Below are 11,964 nucleotides of genomic sequence, written 5' to 3' on the forward strand. Positions count from 1 at the left end.
TTTTTGTGCATGGTGTGAGGGTGTGTTCTAGTTTCATTGCTTTGCATGCAGCTGTCCAGGTTTCCCAGCAATGCTTGCTGAATAGACTTTCTTTTTCCCATTTGATGTTCTTGCCTCCCTTGTCAAAGATTAATTGACCGTAGGTGTCAGGGTTTATTTCCGGATTCTCTATTCTGTTCCATTCATCTGTCTGTCTGTTTTGATACCAGTCCCACACTGTTTTGATGACTGAGGCTTTGTAGTATTTCTTGAAGTCTGGGAGAGTTATGCCTCCTGCTTGGTTTTTGTTTCTCAGGATTGCTTTGGCGATTCTGGGTCTTTTGTGGTTCCATCTGAATGTTTGGATTGTTTGTCCTAGTTCTGTGAAAAATGTCATGGGTAATCTGATAGTGATTGCATGTAATGTGTAGACTGGTTTAGGTAGTATGGACATTTTTACAATATTGATTTTTCCAATCCAGGAACATGGAATATCTTTACATTTCTTTGCTTCTTCTTTGATTTCTTTGATTACAGTTTTATAGTTCTTGGCATATAGGTCCTTTACCTCCTTGGTCAGGTGTATTCCGAGGTATTTGATTTTGTGAGGTGCAATTTTAAAAGGTATCGTATTTTTGTATTCCTTTTCTAATATTTCATTGTTGGTATACAGAAATGTGACTGACTTCTGAATGTTAATCTTATATCCTGCTACTTTGCTGAATTTATTAATCAGTTCAGGTAGTTTTGGGGTTGAGTCCTTAGGGTTTTCTACGTATAGTATCATGTCATCTGCATACAGTGACAGTTTTGTCTCTTCTCTTCCTATATGGATGTGTTTTATTTCTTTGGTTTGTCTAAGTGCTATGGCTAGGACTTCCAAAACTATATTGAAGAGCAGTGGCAGGTGTGGGCATCCCTGTCTTGTTCCAGATTTGAGTGAGAAGGCTTTCAGTTTTTCCCCATTGAGGATTATATTTTCTGTGGGTTTATCATAAATGGCTTTGATTATATTCAGGAATGTTCCCTCTATAGCCACTTTGGCGAGGGGCTTGATCATGAATGGATGTTGGACTTTGTGAAATGATTTTTCTGCATCTATTGAGATGATCATATGATTTTTGACTTTTCTTTTGTTAATGTGGTGTATGATGCTGATTGATTTGTGTATGTTGAACCATCCTTGTGATCCTGGGATGAACCCAACCTGGTCATGGTGTATAATTTTTTTGGTATGTTGTTGGATTCGGTTGGCTAATATTTTGTTGAGAATTTCTGCATCTATATTCATCGATGATATTGGATGATAGTTTTCTTTTTTGGTGTTATCTCTGCCTGGTTTTGGAATGAGGGTGATGGTGGCGTCATAGAATGTCTTTGGGAGTATTCCTTCTTATTCAACCTTTTGAAAGAGTTTCAGGAGGATGGGCACCAATTCCTCTTTATATGTTTGATAAAATTCACCTGTGGAGCCATCTGGTCCTGGACTTTTATTTGTAGGGAGTGATTTTATGACCTCTTCAATTTCATGTCTAGTGATCGGTCTGTTCAGTTGGTCTGTTTCTACTTGATTCAGTTTTGGCAGGCTGTAGGATTCTAGAAAATTGTCCATTTCTTCCAGATTGTAAAATTTGTTGGCATATAGTTGTTCATAGTATTCTCTTATGGTTTTTTGTGTTTCTGCTGAATCCGTTGTGATTTCTCCTTTTTCAGTTATAATTTTGGTTATTTGGGTTCTTTCTCTCCTCTTTTTAGTGAGTCTGGCCAGGGGTTTGTCAATTTTGTTCACCTTTTCAAAGAACCAGCTCTTGGTTTTATTAATTTTCGCTATTGTTTTTTGAATCTCTATTTTATTGATTTCTTCTTTGATCTTTGTGATTTCCTTCCTTCTGCTGACTTTAGGACTTTTTTGTTCTTCTTTTTCTAATTCATTTAGGTGGAGGGTTAAGTTGTCCATTTGGGATCTTTCTTCTTTTTTGAGAAAGGCCTGTATTGCTATAAAGTTCCCTCTGAGCACTGCTTTCCCAGCATCCCATAGATTTTGAGCGGTTGTGTCTTCATTCTTATTTGTTTCAAGGTAGTTTTTAATTTCCTTCTTGATTTCCTCATTGACCCATTGGTTTTTTAGTAGCATGTTGTTTAGCTTCCATGTAGTAGGTTTTTTTCTCTTTCCTTTTCCCAGGGTTGATTTCTAATTTCATTGCATTGTGGTCAGAGAAGATACTTGAGATAATTTCTATGCTCCTAAATGTATTGAGGTTAGCTTTGTCTCCCAATATGTGGTCGATTCTTGAGAATGTTCCATGAGCATTTGAGCAGAATGTGTATTCTTCTTTTTTTGGATGTAGGGTCCTGAAGATATCAATGAAGTCTAACTTTTCTATTGTTTCCTTTAGGATCTCTGTTGCTTTATTGGTTTTCTGTCTAGAGGATGTGTCCATTGATGTGAGGGGGGTATTAAGGTCTCCTACTATGATTGTATTCTCATCAATATCTCCCTTTATGTCTGTTAATATTTGTTGTATGTATCTGGGTGCTCCTATATTTGGGGCATATATGTTGACGATAGTAGCATCCTCTCCTTGGATGGATCCCTTAATCATTAAATAGTGTCCTTCTTTGTCTTTCTTTATGTCTTTTGTTTTAAAGTCTATTTTGTCTGATATGAGCATTGCGACTCCTGCTTCTCTGTCATGTCTACTGGTGTGAAATACTTTTCCGCACCCTTTCACTTTCAATCTATATGTATCTTTTGTCCTAAGGTGAGTTTCTTGTAGGCAGCATATTGAAGGTTTTTGCCTTTTTATCCACTCAACCACTCTGTGTCTTTTGATTGGGGCGTTCAGTCCGTTGACATTTAAGGTGATCATTGATAGATGATTATTTATTGCCATTTGAACCTCGTGTTCCAGTTGATTCTATCATTCTCCATTCTTCCTTTCTTTGTTTTTTTTTTTTTTTTGGTTGGATGGTCTCCTGTTATTATCTGCTTGAGTGTATTTTTTTTTTCATTTTTTGCGAATTCAATATTTGGTTTTGGCTTGTGGTTGCCCTGTTTTTTAACTATGCTAACCCTTCCCATAATTGTGTGTTTTAGCCTGATGGTCCTGTAAGTTCAAACACTTCATTACTATACTAAAATTAAGAAGAGAAACATACAAATAAACAAACAAAAAGGGTCTATTTATTCCCTAACATCCCTTGCCCACATTTTATGGTTTTGATGACTCTTTTTTATTTTCTTCTTTTTAATTTTATTTTGTTTGAAGCCTGTTCATGATTAAATCTGTATGCTGGCTTATTTGAGTGACTGCTCTCTGATTGCAGTTTCCTCAGTTCTAAATTCTTCCTCTTCTTCTTCTTTTTTCTTTTCTTTTTTCTTCCCTTTCCTTCCTTTCTTTTTGGTTTAGAGAAGCCCTTTCAATATTTCCTTTAACCTGGGTTTTGTGTTGCAGTATTCTTTAAGTTTTTGTTTGTTGGAAAAAAAAAATTATTTCCCCTTCTATTTTATATGATATTCTTGCTGGATAGAGTAGTCTAGGTTGCATATTTTTTTCCTTTTAGCACTTTAAATATCTCTTGCCATTCCCTCCAGGCTTATAGTGTTTCTGTAGAGAAATCAGCTGATAACCTTATGGGGGTTCCCTTGTAGGTAACATTCTGTTTTTCTCTTGCTGCCTTTAGGATCCTCTCTTTATCACTAACTTTTGCCATTTTTATTATGATGTGTCTTGGTGTGGGTCTATTTGAGTTCAGTTTGTTTGGGGCCCTCTGTGCTTCTTGTATCTTGAACCCAGCATCCTTTAGATTTGGGAAGTTTCCATTGATAATTTCTTCAAATATATTTTCCATTCCCTTATCTTTTTCTACTCCTCTGGAATTCCTATTATGCTTAGATTGTCCTGCTTTATATTATCCCATAGGTCTCTGATATTGCTTCCCTGTTTTTTGATTCGGTTTTCTGTCTGTTGACCGTACTGGGTGATTTCCATTATTCTATCTTCCATATCACTGATTCGTTCTTCTGCATTATGCATTCTGGTTTGTACTGCCTGTAGTTCAGTTTGCATCTCTGCAAATGAATGTTCTATTTTTTCTTGGCTCCTCCTTTTATTTTCTGGTTCCTTTCTGAGGGTATCTGCATTACTGTTTGTATCTTCTCTTAATTCCTTCCGTATTTTCACTATTTCTCTTTTGAACTCCAGGTCTGTCCGACCTCAGAGATGTGTTTCATTGTTGAGTGTTTTAGGTGAGTTCTCCTGTTGGTTTGACTAGGGGTGGTTTCTCAGCTTCTTCATCTTGCTTGTTGTTTTCTTTCTCCTGAGGGAGTTGTACTCTCCGTGATCGGGCAGTGTTTGCCTTGTCACTGCCGTGGGATATTTCCTGAGGGCTGGCATTGTTGGTCAATCTTTTTTGTGGCAGTGTGGCTTTTCTGGAGTGTTTGTGCGGCTAACAGTGTTTCTTTGAAGCGAAGGAAGACTTCCTGAGGGCAGACAGGACTGGGAGGTCCACACCACGATGGTAGCAGATTTCACTTGGTCATACAGAGCTTACTCTGGTGTTTCTGGCCTGTGGGGCTCTTGCAGGATGCTGGTGGTGCTGTGCGGCTTTTCCACAGCAGTGCCGTGCTCCCCAAGAGATGGAGCAGCTATCTGGGCCACTGCAAACCCAAGAGGCTCTTCTCCAGGGCACCCTGACTCCAAGAATGTAGGCAGATTTTTTCATGGCCTGGCCAAGCTTTTTTTAGCTTTTCTGGGCTGTGGGGGCTCCTTCAGTGGGTTGGCCGTGCTGGGCAGCTATTCCATGGGAGTGCAGCACCCCCTAAGTGCTGGAGCAGTTAGCTGGCCACTCTGAATCCAAGAGGCTCTTCCCTAGGGCAACCCAACTTGAAGGACTGTCTGAGAATGTAGGCAGAACTTTTCACAGCCTGGCCTAGCTTGTTCTAGCTTTTCTGGGCTGCAGGCCTTTTCCAGGGGCTTTCAGTGTTTGGTGCTGCTCCGTGGGGCTGTAGCCCCTCCAGAGGTCAAGCAGCCCCTGTGGTGGTTGCCTTCCAGAAATTGTTGAAGCTAGCCCTCCCTGATGTCCGGCAGCCCCAGGTCTGTTGTGTGCATAAGGGGTGGCAGGGGGTGAGTGATGCACTGAGAAGCACAGCTTTCTTATAGCTGGTAGGCCTGTAAGCTCACTGTGGTGTGGGGACTATTTTATGGGGGCCCACCCCATCTCTCCCCTCTGCAACACTGGCTCAGACCCATCTCTTCTCCCAGGTTCCCTCTGATGTGGCTTTCTACTTCCCCGCCCCCAGAGTATTGCTCCCTCCCCCTGCAATGCTCTGCTTTCTATTCTCCCAGGCATTCTCTGCCCCATCACACTTGATAGACCGGTTTCCAGACCTCCCAAACAGTCTGCACTCCACCCTGCCCCCAGCCCTTTCCTGGAGACTAACCTCCAGAGCCAAGGTCTCGGTGCCCAGTCCCCACCCAGGCGTCTCAATTCTTGGTGACTGTGCCCATAGTTCAGATGGTCAGTTTGGTTCTGGATCTGCTTTTCAGAACTCTGACTTACTACTACACTCTTCTCTGCATCTGGAGATTGCTCCCTTTGGGTTGATTTTTCCCTCGAGTAGGTGAATTTCCACAGTGCGGGATCCCTTTCTCCTCCACAGTTCCTTTTCTGGAGCACCCATCCAGCTTGGATTCCCCTTCTCTCACTATCCTCTTTTCTCTTGTTTTACCTAGTAATGTCATGAGGGTCTTACCATTATTGGAGTTTAGGTTCTTCTGCCAGCAATTGGTTGCTGTTCTGTGCGAGTCGTTTATTCTGTAGATGTGTTTGTTGTTGTTGTATTTGTGGGAGAGGGTGAGTGTGTCCCCCTCCTATTCTGCCATTTGCCTCCTCTCGAGATTCTTTATAAAAACTTATAACAATGTGTATAACAATAGTGTGGAAAACATTCATGCTGTAAATTTATGTGAAAATTATCATCTTAACAATATAAAATAAATGCACAGATAAAAGAACCATAAGAATTTGGGGAAAGTATTCAAAGTGGTTTCTATCAAGAAAGGATTTGAAACTTTTTCTTTATATTTTAGACATTCACAGTAATGACACGAATGATTTTTCAGTTGGAGGAAAAAAATGAACCAGAGTTTTAAAAAATAAACAATAAAGACTGATCACAACTAACAAAAAACAAAATCACTTACCAGAGACAAAGATCTAAGCCCAGATGTATGATCTTGGACATATTTCTTCATCTTTGTTTCCTTTTCTAGACTATTCTGGCCCTCCCAGGCCACACACAGATTCTGTCTACTTGGTGTGATATTCTCCATGTTGATGCAGGTCCCCATGAGTGAGTTTCTTCTGAGGTAAGATCAGAATTTGTTTTGAAGCCAAGTGACTTTACTGGCTTAAGTCCTGACATGCCTAGTTTGCAGGAAGTTGTGGCTCATGGGGAAGAATTTATACTCCTACACTGTGCTTCTACTGGGCTTCCTTCTAGAATCCTGCTGTTGGCTGACAATTGCACTGTCCCCAACTCTGGGTTGAATCTGCGTGGATATGTATTCCCAAACATTAAGTCACCCAGTAAGGACTGCTGGTCACTCACTCTCTCCAGACTGCAGTTCTGACCTTGGTCATTTGGCCCTATTTTAGTCCTGCAAAAAGATAGGTCTATATTTGCTGGCATTTCTTGGAAGGTAAATGATCCTGTGTTGAATGAGATTTTTGCATTTATTCTGGACACATTGAGGGGAGAAGGCACATTGAAAGTCTGGGCCTGTACTTTAGGGAAGGACTTTTTATGGGGTAAAACATCTTCTAATGCCAACAAGTCTCTACAGCATCCTTCATGTCCCTGTTCCTCAGGCTGTAGATAAAGGGGTTCAGCATGGGGGTGACTGTCATGTATACCAAAGAAAACACCATTGCACTCTCTTCAGAGTAGGAGGATGAGGGTTGCAAATACACCAGAAAGAATGCCCCATAGAAGAAAATGGTGACTGCAAGGTAAGTGCCCCAGGTAGAGAAGACTTTGTGCTTTCCCATCACAGAGGGGACCCTGAGGACAGTGTGGACGATGTGGGCATAAGAGATCAGGATACAAGTGAGAGGGACCACACATGAGAGTTATGCCTCTGCAAACATCATGACCTGAAAAATGTGGGTTTATGAGCAGGCAAGTTTGAGGAATGGGAGAAGATTACAGAAGAAGTGTGGGAGGAATAGGAGGCAGAGAAGGAGAACTGAGACATGAGGCAAGTGGGTGAGCAGGCCAGGAGATGGGCACAGAGCTAGGGTGTGGTGACCAACAGAGGATCCACTGGGGCACATGATCCTTGTGTAGTGAAGTTGGAGGCAAATGGCCACATAGCTGTCATATGCCATCACAGCCACCTGGAAATCATCCAGCAAGTCCAATGTTACGAAGAAGTAAATCTTCCTGAGGCACCCAGTGTATGAGATGGTGTGGTGCTGTGTCTGGATGTTGACTAGCACCTTGGGGACAGTGGTGCAGGAGAAACAGGTGCCAATGAATGACAGGTTTGCCAGGAAGAAGTACATAGGGGTTTAAAGGTGAGGGTCAGAGCCAATGGCCAGGATGATGAGTAGGTTCCCCAGCACAGTGACCAGGTACATGGCCAGAAAGAGCCCAAACAGGAGAGGCTGCTGGTCTGGGTGTGGAGAGAAGCCCAGGAGAAGGAAGTCAGGGATGTTGGTTCAGTTTCTAATTTCCTTCTAAATTAGAGAAATTGGAGCAGAATCTTACTTAAACCAAGATAGATTGTCAGTATTACAGAGTCAAAGGACTTGTCAATTTTCCTCTATTACTTGAAAATTTCACTGAGGTTCACTAGTTTGTGTAACTGCTGATTTGCAAAATGTACAAATAGGAGAATGAACTCTGATAAGGAGGCATCTGTCTAGAGTATAGCTCGATGTATGGTCTCCTGTAATGTTGCAACTTTTCCCAATGTTTATTCTGAATGATACTGGACTGGGGTTCATCTGTAGAAATGTTTCCAAGTTAGTTCCCTTAAAAAAACTTACAGAAAACTCATTTAAATTTCTTGTCCTAATGCTGTGTTCATCTGTGATCCATGTATATACTAGGATTTATTGTGCAAAATCAGGAGCTGTGTATATGTGTTAGAGTGTGTGTGAGCATGTGTGTGTGTGTGTGTGTGTGTGTGTGCGCACATATCAAGGGAGATAGAAGAAAGAATAGTTTCTCCAGAGAGGAGTCAGCTGGGCCTTAGGGGTCTCTAGCTGTGCTGGCAATGCTCTGGCCCCTTTGTTTTGAAGAACCTCCCAATGAATTAGTGTGGCTAGGAAATTCCTGCAAACTAAAAAGCACTTTGTCATGAAGAGCACATCATTTTTATTTTAATCATCACTCCTCTTCCTCATCTTTTGTCTGAATACCTGGGCTTTGGCCTCTGGAGATGGGGTGGAAATCATTTTTCTGTTCCTTATGCTCACTCTGTCTTTGGTTAATTACTTCCATCTTAATATCTGATTATGGATTTGTACCATAAGTATCTACCTCATAGACTCATTGCAGTTGTTCATGAGTTAATGTATGTGGAGGGCAGGCTGCTAGCAAGAGCAGCAATGTTATTGTCATTGTTAGACATGGTGTGGTGACTGATAGTGATCCTGGGAAGCATGCTTTTTTCAGTGGAGTGAGAGTGAGTTATGCTCTGTGATTGCTCAGGTGCTATGTCCTGGTCACTGATGGGGCTTGTAGAATGGTGGTTTGAAACCCATTCTCAACAAACTCTTCAGTCTGCACCTTCAGTTATGTGATGAATCCCAGACCAGCTGTCCTGCATGGGGATGAGAAGATCCAGAAAATGTATGGCAGTGAGGGATGGTAGAAAAGAAGGCAAAAATGAAAATAAATAGGCTCTATGGGCTCTGTGTGTGTGTGCATGTGTGTTTGAGTGCACCTGCACACACGTGGCCTCAGGTAGATTCCACTCCCTGTCCCCTTCTCTGTGCCTCTATCCTCACCTGGATGTGCTGCCCAACATCAATCTATGACACTTGCATGAAGGAGCTTGGGTTCACTGTCCCATTTTCTCCCCAGGAAGACATTAGTGGAGTCACAGAGTCCTTCTTTGTGTGTAGAAACTAGAGAAACTGAATACTCTGGTAACTGGTTATGCCCCAGGCTCAGGAGCCAGGAGGAGCTGCTGCCTTTTCACAGGCAGTGTCTTCTGAGACCCATTCCCTGACCTGCTAGTTAGAAACTAGATGGAACAATCATCCAACATGATAGCTGTCCCCTCTGTACATTGCGCCCCTGTTTCCCAGCAACATCCATGGTAATTCCATTCAGAGGGACCAGGCTGGTCTGTGGCCACACCCTGGTTTCTCCCCTGGGTGAGGATCCGCTGTGATGAATCCTCCCAGCCTTAACCCTGAACATGCCAACTCTCTGTTCATGGTGTCCATGCTTCTTAATGAGAGTTCTGTCCCCATGGGTGAATACATTACATCCCAGGAAATGAGTAAAAATAGAGACTAGACCAGTGATCACAATCATTATTTTAAATATCATATAGAAGAGAAAAGATTGTTATTTAATGATCTCAGAGAAACTAAATATGAATAATATTAGATTCTGATGTGGGCCCAAGGTACCTGATAATTTATTTATAAAAGTAAATTAATTTGTGGGATAGTTCGTTTTTATTTAAATGTATGCTACATATAAAAGAGTATATGAAACATATACAGTCTATTGATAATGTTAATTAAAATTAATACCTATTTTCCTATCACTCAGCTTAAATAATATATGGGTCAATCATTTATTAATAATTAATTTCACTATGACAGTTTTTAATTTTTTATATTTTGATTATTTTTTATATTATTTATTTTTTAAATTTTATATATTATATATATATAAATATTTCTACTCTGCAGCATGGTAACCCAGTTATACTTACATGGATACATACTTTTTTCTCAAATTACATATTCCATCATAAGTGAGTAGACAGAGTTCCCAGTGCTACACAGCAGGATCCCATTGATAATCGACCCCAAAGGCAATATTCTTCAACTATTTACCCCAAGCCCCCGATCCCTTTCACTCCCTCCCCTTCCTCCTTGGCAACCACAAGTTTATTCTCCAAGTCCATGATATGATTTTCTGTGGAAAGTTTCCTTTGTGCCATATATGAGATTCAAGATATAAGGGATATCATATGGTATTTGTCTTTCTCTTTCTTACTTCACTCAGGGTAAAAGTCTCCAGTTCCATCCATATTGCTGCAAATGGCAATATTTTGTTCTTTTTTATGTCTGAGTAGTATTCCATTATGTATATATACCACCTCTTCCTAATCCAATCATCTGTCAATGGACATTTGGGTTGTTTCCATGTCTTGGCTATTGCTAATAGTGCTACAATGAACATGGAGGTGCATGTGACTTTTTTAAGGAGAGTTTTGTCAAGGTGCATGCCCAAGAGTGGTATACCTGGGTCATATGGTATTTCTATGTATAGTTTACTAAAGTACCTCCATACTGTTCTCTATAGTAGTTGTACCAGCTTTCATTCCCACCCTCAGTGCAGGAGGATTCCTTTATCTCCACACCCCATCCAGCATTTGTTATTTGTGCCTTATTAATGATGGCCATTCTGCCTGGTGCAAGGCGATATCTCCTGGTAGTTTTGTTTTGCATTTCTCTAATAATCAGTCATGTTGAACATTGTTTCAAGTGCTTGTTGGTTATCTGTATATCTTCCTTGGAGAAATGTCGATTCAAGTCTTTTGCCCATTTTCATTTGGGCTCTTGCCTTTTGCTGTTGATTTGTATAAATTGCTTGTATAATATAGAGATTAAGCCTTGGCAGTTGCATCATTTGAACCTACTTTCTCTCATTCTGTAAATTGTCATTTTGTTTTACATTTCTTTTGCCATGCAAAAGCTTGTGATTTTGATTAGGTCTCAATGGTTTATTTTTTCTTTTATTTTTGTTGCTTTGGGGGACGGATCTGAGAAAACATTTGTAAGGTGGATTTCAGAGAATGTTTTGACTATGTTCTCTTCCAGGAGTATGATGGTGTCTGGTCTTATAATGAAGGCTTGAAGCCACTTTGAGTTTATTTTCATGCATGGGGTGAGGCTGTGTTCTAGTTTCATTGATTTGCATGCAGGTGTCCAGGTTTCCCAGCGATACCTGCTGAAAAGACTGTCTTTTTCCCATTTTATATTGTTGCCTCCATTGTCAAAGATTAATTTACCATAGGTTTAGGTTTATACTTGAGTTCTCTATTCTGTTCCATTGGTCTTTATGTCTATTTTGGTATGAGTACCATACTGTCTTGACATCTGTAGCTTTGTTCCTCAGGATTGCTTTGGATATTCTGGGTCTTTTATGGCTACATATGAATTTTTTTTTAGTTAATGAATTTTAATGCATCATTTAAAATTTCCTTTCCATTTACAGTTATTATAAAATATTGGCTATATTCCCTGTGCTGTACAATACATCTTATACCCCAAAACTTGTATCTCTTATTCCCCCACCTTATCCCTTCACCCCTCCTTATCAGTAACCACTAGTTTGTTCTCTATATCTGTGTCTGAATTTTTTATTCAGTTGTGTATGATACTTTCAGATTTTACATGTAAGTGATATCATACAGTGTTTGTCTTCCTCTGTCTGACATATTTGTCTTAGCATAATGCCCCCCAAATTATTAGTAATCAATCACCTGTGTTTCACTTCCCAGATTTAGATGGAGAACATTATTACCGGCAGGGCTGAATCTCCTTTTGTGTATCCTGTTAGTCTTATCTCTTCTCTCCTCAAAGTAAAATAATTCTTACTGTCTTACAAATATGTTGTTTTTTTTTGCCTGTTTTGAAAGTTCATATTAATGCCCTCAGACCTTATGTATTCTTTTTCTGGATCATTTGTTCAGTCTTACATTTGCAAGATCATCTAGGTAGTGG

At 40.3% G+C, this 11,964-nt stretch overlaps 1 pseudogene; it reads right to left on the reverse strand.

Moving 5' to 3' along the window:
- Positions 1-6,804: 6,804 nt before the first annotated feature.
- LOC125120905 (olfactory receptor 1N1-like) lies at positions 6,805-7,704 on the reverse strand (annotated as a pseudogene).
- Positions 7,705-11,964: the final 4,260 nt, after the last annotated feature.

The sequence above is a fragment of the Phacochoerus africanus genome, chromosome 2 (genome assembly GCF_016906955.1).
Source record: "Phacochoerus africanus isolate WHEZ1 chromosome 2, ROS_Pafr_v1, whole genome shotgun sequence".
Taxonomy (NCBI): Eukaryota; Metazoa; Chordata; class Mammalia; order Artiodactyla; family Suidae; genus Phacochoerus; species Phacochoerus africanus.